This window comes from Trachymyrmex septentrionalis, unplaced genomic scaffold (assembly GCF_001594115.1).
Source record: "Trachymyrmex septentrionalis isolate Tsep2-gDNA-1 unplaced genomic scaffold, Tsep1.0 scaffold16, whole genome shotgun sequence".
Lineage (NCBI taxonomy): Eukaryota > Metazoa > Arthropoda > Insecta > Hymenoptera > Formicidae > Trachymyrmex > Trachymyrmex septentrionalis.
The window spans coordinates 3382469-3392605 of record NW_017304758.1 but is presented as its reverse complement, the minus strand read 5'-3'; the positions used below and the strand labels follow the sequence as shown (position 1 = coordinate 3392605).

Genomic DNA, 10137 nt, shown 5'->3' with positions numbered 1-10137 from the left:
CGGGGGAGGGGGCGGGAGGGGAGGGGGAGGGTGGATAGCACGCGAGAGGAAATGGTGGGAAGGCGAGCGAAGGGGTTGGTAACGACTTCGTCGGTGGTGCGTTCTCTCAGCTTTTGCTCTCGGCGTCCGTGTTGTAGCCCATGTCCGTGTGCATTTGCGCGTGTAGGTGTCTGCGTGCGTATGGAAGAGGGTAATGGTGTGTTTATCCCTCTCTGTGTGTACGTGCGCGGGGGTATCGTATGCGCGTGTGTGCGTCGCCGGCAAGCCCCGCCCGCGGTCCCCGGAGCCCCTTTGCCGTGTCCCGCCCCCCGAATTATCTGCCCCTCAGATCCGAGCTAAACGAATCTAGGCGAGTAACGTCGCTATCCGCCGTCTCGCCACCCCCTTCGTCGTCCGACAGCCACCCCCGACGTGCCGGGGATGATGCCGTAGATAGGAATGGAGCCGGACGAGCGTAAGCGAAAGGAAGAGAGAGAAGGATGAAAGAGAGGAGATGATGATAGGGAGAGAGAAAGAAAGGGAAGAGAGAAGACGGAAAAGTTGGGCAAGTTTTATCAGGCTATTTTCCTTACCCGAAATGGCTGAATTTAATCCCGAACTCGGGCTCGCGAGCTCGCCACAAATCACGTCATAAACATCCGCGATGTTACTTCTTATTCTTGCTTCGCACATCCCTACCGGATACTCGTCCGATTCGCCATCTTCTTCCGCGTCTCCAGATATATTCAAGTTTCTGAATGCGGACGTTGCGTTGCGTTGAGTGTGTCGGTGGTTACTTTTAACACTTTAACACTTAGTCGAGTGCAACAGTAACTTTGAGAAGATGAATTTGTAATTTTTTAAATCGATGCCACTTTGATGCCGCTTTACCTTTGATTGTAATTTAAAACTCACTTCTTCGAAAATTTTCTATTAGTCTTTAGCGTAATTAACCCATTTGATGCCAAACTATGTTTTCATCATGCACGCAACATTGGATACTGTATAAAAATATTGCATAAATATGAACATTTGTACAAAATTTTTGTCAATCGAAACCAGATTTTAAGGAATATAACGATAACAAGCAAATATATGTATTTTTTAATTGATCTTCTAGAGAACAGGAATCTATTTTCTAAATCTTACACTTTTTTCTTAAATAAAATTTGTTATTGTCCAATTCATTATTTTATTGTATTCCGTGCCACGAAAATGTGACATCGTTTCAGCGCCATTATAGTGACTTCTCATTCTATAAAAGTTAAAATAAAAAAAATTATAGCCTGTGAAATAAAAGAAAATTCGGGTATGCCTTTTGAGAGTGGCCACCGAAGGATTAAGCACTGATTGCTCTCATTATTGCGATACATTACGTGTTAACGGGGGGGGGGGGGTACCTTTTTCTTTACCGCTGAAAAACATTTTGTCACGCGAAAAGAAACTGGAGAGCACTGATCGAGTTGCAAAATTAAGCCGGTTTGGTTCTCTCGGTTAAGCTCGGCAAAGAGTCAAAGGCGTTTTGCGGCCGAAAGGAGCTCTCGATACGTTTACGTCACGTATCCAGCAGCTATATCCGATGCGCGTACGTACGTGCACACACGTACACGAACGTGGCGCACACACATATTCGCGTATACGCAGCTACGCGAATAGTATTACCGACAAGACCGTATATATAGACACGGGATGGCGCGTTTGAGCGAGCGCGCGGGATGTTACACATCGGGTAACCAAGATCTGTTTGCTTGCGGACGGCCAAACTAGCTGGCAGCTAATTCAGAAACGCCATTACCACCTATACGCTTATAGGCGGACCTGATACCGCCGTCGCCGCCGCCACCGGCTTCCGGTATATATACCCTCATATATATATATATATATACTCCGTGCGTGCCTGCGTGCGTGCGTGAGTTCGTGAGTGAATAAGCGAGTGCATCGGTTTACTCTCTCCCACTTTCAACTAATCCGCGCTCGCCGTCCATGCTCTCTGCCGCACACCGAGCTTTAATTTCAAGTTCCGTCCCGGAAACAACATCGACATCAGGTCGTAGTTGCGACCCCGAGGTTGAACGAGAAGTCAATCGCTAACGACGCTGATTCGCTCGACGCCAACTTGTCGTTTTCGGAGCGGTCTCGTATGTTGGCGAGAATTGTTGAAATCGCTACCATTACGATGAATCCGATTTCCGACACGACATGCACGGGGAAATGTGCCTCGATTTAATTTGCCTTAATGTTGTTCTTACGATTAATCGTGGACATTGTTTTCCTCTAATTAAATAACGGTTTTTCTTATTTTATTATATGGCATTTTTTCTCAGACGCTGCATTATAATTATGTATGAATGTTTTTTTTATGTATGAATTTTATACGCGCTGAAAAGATATGCAATAGATACGTTTATAACAAAATTTTATTGATTTTATTAAGCAATAAATATTTTTATTATTTAATTTTATCTTTATAAATTATCGTTTATAAATTTTAATGGTAATAACATCGCATATATACATATATGTTTATTTAAGAAGTGATTAATAAAGTTGAAGTAGAATGAGAATTCCAAAATGACTAATAAAAATTGTACTTTTTTTTTTCGAGCCACTTATAATTTTTGTACCTACGTTAGTACATGCATTGACAAAATTTCTAGTTGGAAATGGACGAATCAGAATTTTCTGGTTAAATTTAGTTAGAATTTTAATTGAGATAACTGGAATTCTGCTTGATACAAGATTTCTGATAAAATTTACTAAAATTCTTATTTTTATCAGAATAATTATATCAATAATTATATCAGAATTCTAGTTATCTCAACTAGAATTCTAGTAGACTTAACCAGAAAATTCTGATTCGTCCATTTTCCATCAAAATTACTACTTTATCCAGCCAGATCATTTTTCTCAGTGCAGAATATGTATAACTTTTCTTTCTAATTCCTTTCATGCGCATCAATTATTATTTGTACAATATATTGATACATGTATTTACGTAATTACGTAATCATTCTAAATTGATATTATGATTCTAAAATCGATATGATATAATATCAATTTTAAAATGATTAGATAAAACATATATCAATACACAAATGCATGAATCCCGGATTGTGCATATGCCGTGTGTCCTTCCTTTCTCTTTAGTTAGTCTTATCGAACTTTCTTATCGCGTAATTTTAAATGAATATACGATTAAATCTCCCTAGAAGTAGATAACATGGCGATAACCCACGCAATCAGCCGCGTAAACCTAGCTATCTGGAACACCATAAGCGCTGCGGTCGAATTAATAGGAATGCTGTAAATTCCGGACAAATAGAATTAATCCCCCGCAATCGGTGCGCCATATGTTAGAGCGTAGAACACAAAGGGTGATACAATACGAGAAGTTTCAAGAGAAGTTCCTTCCGTGTGTTCACGCGATTTAATTAGATTGCTTAAGTGTTAGTTTTTAATTGTTTTTGTTATCACACGGCCTATTATACATTATTTTTATATATCGGTAACATAACACGACACATATTCATTATTATATTAATATAATATTTTCGTAATTATCGTATTACTGTGATACTGTACGTCTGTGATATTGTAAAAGGTAAAATATGTAATGCGGCTGGATGGGTGACTTCCGCTCGCGAGTCTCCGACGGAAACGCGAAATTGGCCGTTTAAACGGACTATAAGTCCGCGGAGTTGCCATGGGAACGGTATGGTGACGGCGGTGGCAGAGCATGCCGGGACGTGGGAGGCTGCGAAGGGGATGAATAGACGGATGAATGACGCACAATTAACTAATTAAATCATCCGCCAACCCCTCGCGCGCGCGCTCTCTGTCTCCCGAGTATCATCCCCCTTTTGTTAGTAGAGTTTCCGCCGCCATCTCCTCGCCATTGTTTCTCTCCGTTCGTATGGACGGCAGGATCGGTTCGAAAAAAAGAGAGAAAGAAGAAACAGAAAAAAAAAACGATATTCGGGCCGTATCGTCACGCCGCTACCCTTACGGTTCGTCAAGTCGATTTAAGCCAAATTGTCGATCGAACTGTCCGTAAAGAAACGAATCCTCCTTAATTGCGGTTCCTCGAGGGGAGGCTGCTTGTTTTCCTCGGCCGAACAATGTCGATTTGGTGAAAACTCGGTTCACTCAATAAAATAAATTCCATGAAATACGAATATTTGAGTGATATATTGAGTTATATATTGATAATGGAATAGTTAAATAGAACGTTAGTTTGGGTTTATTTTGAAGAAACGTGGTCCGTAGGTGAGACATTGTCTTCCATCCCTTGTAGCTCGATTTTATTTAAAGAAAAAAAATTAATATTGCAAAGATGAATTTAAATATATTTTTTTTATGTATTGTAAAGAAAAGAATGAGAAATTTTTATTTTGTGAATAAATTACGCACGAAAATGGATGAATAAATGTATCCGTTGTTTTATATTGCTATTCGACTTTACATTATTAATATATGATGTTCGTAGAAGTAAAACACGTTTCGTTGGAAATTATTTCATTCATTTTTTCAGCAAATATTCGATTCTCTGCAAATACAAGTGACGGCACGTAAAAACAGAAACCCGCACGATTAGAGTGAACGCTGTAAAAATGGCGTTTGCCAAACTATACGGTGTTCATTTTCAAGATATTTAATTTCACTTTGCGATATCTTGGAAAGCTAAAAGGAAATGGCAATGCTGTTTTTTCTTCGACGCCCTTCGGTAAATAAAACCACACCCTCAATTTCGTTTGTGCCTTCTACTAAGAGCCTCCCCATTAACTTGAAAAAATATCTTCACAGACCTTCACAGGCCATTAGAGAGGAATTTGTAACTCGATTTACATTTACATGGGAGAGAGATTTCCCAAGAAATGAGAAAATGCTCACATGTGACAAATCCTGTTATTACGATAACATTTTTTTTCATATCGAAATGATATAATTTAATTAAAAACTATTCTACGCTCTTGTTTATGTATATATATATATATTTAAAGTTCATATAATATTTATTTATATTAAATTCGATAATGCGCCTTTAGAATAATGTTACCGGCAGTATTGCGAAATAAGAAGCATTCGGACGCGTGAAATAAAATGTCAGCGCGGAAAATTTTGTATTTCCATAATCGGCAAATTAAACATTTGCCGTCATTAAATCATTGGCATTAAAATATGTAAAATAACAGTGAAAATAAAAGTCACGTGTTAGCAGTTTTATCGCACGCGAGATTTATCGCGCCCTCCGCGATTATTTATATATTTGCCGTTGATATCGGTACCTGCAATTAATATCGTTAAAACGCTTAAGGATTTTCTCAACGCGTGCGTATCGTATAAAAAGGCCATAAATTCGCGATGAATAATTTATTTCTTCCCGATGTGCCCGGCGGGGGACAGTAATTATTACAATTGTACTTCAACTCGCGCGAACGATTAATCATTGCTAGCGTGCCTATATAACTATCGCACCATCGGAAAATCGATGACGTTTCGCAAGCTAATCCAAAAGCCAATTATCGACTACTGTCGATCATTGTTGATTGACGCATGCATATGCTAACTAAAAAAAAAATCTAGAGCATCTAAAATGTTACATAGATACGTGAGTGTATAGTGAAAGACGAGCAACTTTGTTGCTTTCGCGAACACAATGTAGTTTGCATAATTATCCCATTAATGCCTTCCTTGATGCAATTCTATTAAATAAATATGGAAATGTATAGCATATAAAATAGTCTTTAACTCCATTTTATATCATTATACTTAATGAAAAGAAGTAATATTTTTATTTCTAGATGTAACTTGCAAGTCGTAGAATAACAATTATGGGCCGTCTGTAAAAAATAAATAAATTTGATCGATTAACAGATAATTCTAAAATTTATATTTCTTATATTATCAACTTATTTTCTTCATGCATCACACAGATGGTTTTCGAAATTTTAAACTATCAAGTATTTCCAACAAGTGTCCGATCAAAGTTTCTCAAAATAATTGTTTCTTATTCTAGTTTAACCCTTTAGTTGAAACCTTATCTTTCTCGACATATTTCGAAATAAAATAATTTGTCTCTACGGTGTTCGTACCTAGTACTCGTATAATTCCAGTAATATGATCGTAATAGTAACGATGATGTTTTGCCGTTTCAATGGCTATTCCATTCGGTGGCGGCAATCGATGGCCGCAGAACCGCGCTAATTAGAGCGGCCGCGGTACGGGCCATCCATTCGTAACGCGATATGGATAACTATCTAGCAGCCAGCGGTGACGTGAGGTTTGGGGTGCGGTGGGTGGCGATACCGATTCGGGCACGGGGTACATCGTGCAATACGCGGGCCCTGACACGTGCACACATCCCGCTTATAGCGTGCTAGTTAAATTTCGATACGCCGTTACGCGCGGCACGGGATAGATGAAACATGGTGTGTTGTCGTAGCGTCGCCGCGCGCGGGCATAACGCGCGACAAATATTCCGCAAATAAAAGCTCGCATCATCCTCCCCCTTCGCTGTTCCGTCGCCCCTGCCCCCTCCCCTCCCCCCCCCCCCGATCATTCCTATTCCCCACGTTATTTACAGAATGTCGCGCGGGGGTGGTTCGCGCGGGTCCGCCGGCAATTTTTAACAAGTCGAGCCGTGTACCGACGATGGCCTCCATCGAGCATGCCGCGAGGGGGTGGGCGAGCGGCAGGGGCACATTCAATGTATTCGACGCGCGTTTTATTTCGTGCCACACGCGCGCCCATATATGCGCCCTCTCTCTTCCTCACTCTTTTTTTTTTTTACGTTTTCCCTTTTTTGCGCTTGTTTTACGCTACCGCTCGATTTTTTTCGCCTTTTTTGGTCGACGCTGGATTGCTCGGCAACTACCAATCAGGATCATCTGACAGGAAATACCCCGCACACCCGTCACCGTTCGCCACTTGTATCCGCGGCGTCCCCGCCGCCACTCCGCCTCTCATTTCTGCTACCCTTCCTCCCTCCGTCCCGGGGTATCCACCGCCGCCATCGCCATACGTTCACTGACCAATTTGTTCGATAAAAGCCCTCGACTGATTGGCCTGACAACGTGGCCACGGCTCTTTTTTCCGAGCGCGAAATTTACCGTGGTAACCAGACCCCTTGTTGCACCCCCAACCTCCCTCAAGCCTTTGCCTTTTACCTTCCAAATTTCTCCGCCGCCACTTAGTACCACCTTTCCTTTCTACCTTCGTCTTTTCCTTCTTCGGATTTCTCAGACAGTTTCCGTGATTCGTGGCAAGGTTTGCGAATTAGTTGGCAAGCGATGCAGTTCGTTGATCTCGCGAATAAAGGTTTTGTGGACAAACGCGGTGGTTGGATGAAAGGACAAACGCATCTTTCCCATTTTGCAGAAAGAATTGCGAAAGTTTAATTAAAAACTGACGAAACTTATTTGATGAAATGTTATTCAAGATAGTTTGTGCAAAAATTTTACAGAGATTTTAATGAAAGCTAGCTGACTCTCTTAAAAGAAATTTATTTCCTATAATAAAATTACTTTTTTACAATATAAAAGGAATATAATTATTAAGTATTGTAAGAACAATTTTCGACCTATGTAAAATTGACAATGACTAAGAAAGGATAAAAGCCGTCGATTTTTGCTCTTAATCGTACAAGCGCTTGCGAATTAGCAGCTCACAAATAATCGCGGATCTTGAAATATAAATTGAATCACTCCTTTTTAGGGCCAAATGATGTTTGGCTTTAAATTTGATTGCGCAACTTTCCTGAGGTGCACATCGACTAACGCTGATGCCGATGGTATGAATGGAACTGACATCAAAGGTCAATTATAATTGTATTCAATTGACAATTAAATTGTCATTAATGGACTGGGATTTATATCTCTAGTTTAAGCGTATGAGATTGAAGTGTCTGTTGTCTACGATTTATGAGTTTGAAGTTTAGAAGTCCACGACTAAGCTCTAAGAGGAGCTAGAATTTTCGTACGTTTGTTTTCTTCTCTATTTCAATCATAATAAAATCATAATAAAATGTTATATATTTGATGTTATCTATATGTCATATACTTTTGAAAGTTAAAACATTAGAAACCATCGTTATGTGTCTCATTTTTGTAGCAAAAAATGTTGTGCTTATTTTCTCAATTCATTCACATTTTTACATATGTTTCCTTTATGTTTATGAGAAACTGATTATTCCACGTGATTCTGTGCAACTTAAAAACTATAATAAAAAAAGTATACATTTCACTTGTCGGTTAGGGGCAAAAAACTTTATTCGTCCCTTCTTTGAACAATTGATATTTTATATTTTTACATTAGTTATTTTTAAAATAATTTCGAGGATATATACGTTCGAAGATAGTTGCAAACGTCATATCACCGTTATCGAGATCATAAAATTTGAGTAGTCGGCCAATATGGTCTGGCGGAGCGGTACATTAGACACGTAAACATGTACTATCTGCTCATCGTAGCGGCAATCTGTCTTTCGACGTTGCCTCTCACTTTCGAGTTAATAGCTGGTAATAGCCGTCGAGAGCTAACGTAACACAACCTCCCACGCATGAGTTACCGTCAATCGACGATATCGTTTGACGATCCACTCACCCATGCAAGGAATTTCGATTTTGCGCAATACGCGTCTCCCTTGATCCCGCGAATTTTCCGACGAGGAAGTTTAATCGTTTTCTTTTTTCTTTCGTGAAAATTTGATTGCAAGTATCTGTGTTCTCGACATTTCGTTGATTATTAAGCGACGAATTAAATTCTCATTAAAGTAAATTTTAATGTAAATAGAGATTTACAGAAGAACAAGATTTCATTATTTGTTTGTAATTGTGAAATGTATTGTAATGTTATTTACTATATAACAAGAAAATAGATACTTAAATATCGCTACAAGTTTTTATTAACTAATTTTAAATTTAATTTTAAATATTCTGAAGGATGTATTAAGTATATAGTCTGCCAAAAATAACTGGAATTGTGAATTGGAAATTTATACTCTCCAGAATGACTATATGATATATCCAAAAATGACTATACTATATATGGTATATATAAAATTATTCAGTAAGGTTAATAATTGATAGATTTAACAATACAATTTTATAGTTTAAATTGTCTTTTATCTTACTTATTTCTTAAAAACATGTCTATTTCTAGAAATAATTTTTTATCTACATCTTAAATTGCCACTAAATATTTTAATTACTTTTAATACAATATAGAAAAATTTAGTTTTTTCATAACTTTTTTAAAAAATACGTATAATACAGTCTTAATAAACGAAATAACGAACTCGCACGCGTCTATTCTTGCGCTATCTCGCGCGCTATTTGTTGCAGATCCGTAGTCGGCGATAAAGTCGCAATCAACGTGTTTTTTTCTGGGATTGGCACTGCCATCATCACTGTCGGCTTAAGAAGAGCGATTTATGAGGATCGTTATCGACTTTAATGACTGTTATCGGCAATCCTCGATTTCCTCGCAAATTATTATCGAATCATTAATTTATCAAGCATTGAAACAGGATTAGTGGTTTTAACATGAAGGTCAAATCGTCTGTTGCAACAGACCTTTCATAGCACCTTCCAACTGTGCTTGTAATCTTATTCTAGATTGTGATAAAAATCATGCGACTCGGAAATTGGATTCAGAAATTCCTCTTTTGAAAATTAAATATATACCTTTTTCGTATTTACTGTAAATAATATATAATACTTAAAGCATAGGTCGAGAAACGAAGAATTGTATTTTTTTATCTTGAGATAAAACTCTTACAGAAATTTTTTAAATAAAATTCTTAAAATTACTTCATTATGACATTTTTATCAAATAATGGAATTTAAAATTCTCTGCTTTATCATGATAATTAAATATCATTTAAAATATATGATTTATTATTATTGATTTATCGTTATTTTTTACTTTCTTTTTACTATTGTATAACTTAACACTCATATGAATGATATCTTATCATAAAATAGCGGATTTCAATTTACGTTGTTTTTTGTAGCGATGATAATTATTGCGATTTTCATCAGATATCACGCGATTAATTACTTGTATTGTTCTTCGGTCCAGCGATCATTATGATATTCAATTAATTACAAGCATCTCGATAAGAGCATTCATGGATATTATTTATGTTTTTGTAGATAA

The 10137-nt window shown here is 38.0% G+C and overlaps 1 protein-coding gene across 1 annotated transcript in view; it reads right to left on the bottom strand.

Annotated features, from left to right (window-relative positions):
- The window catches only part of LOC108745978 (homeobox protein Hox-A1), a 22137-nt gene that overhangs the window by 10124 nt on the left and 1876 nt on the right, over positions 1 to 10137 (bottom strand). The window lies entirely within an intron of this gene.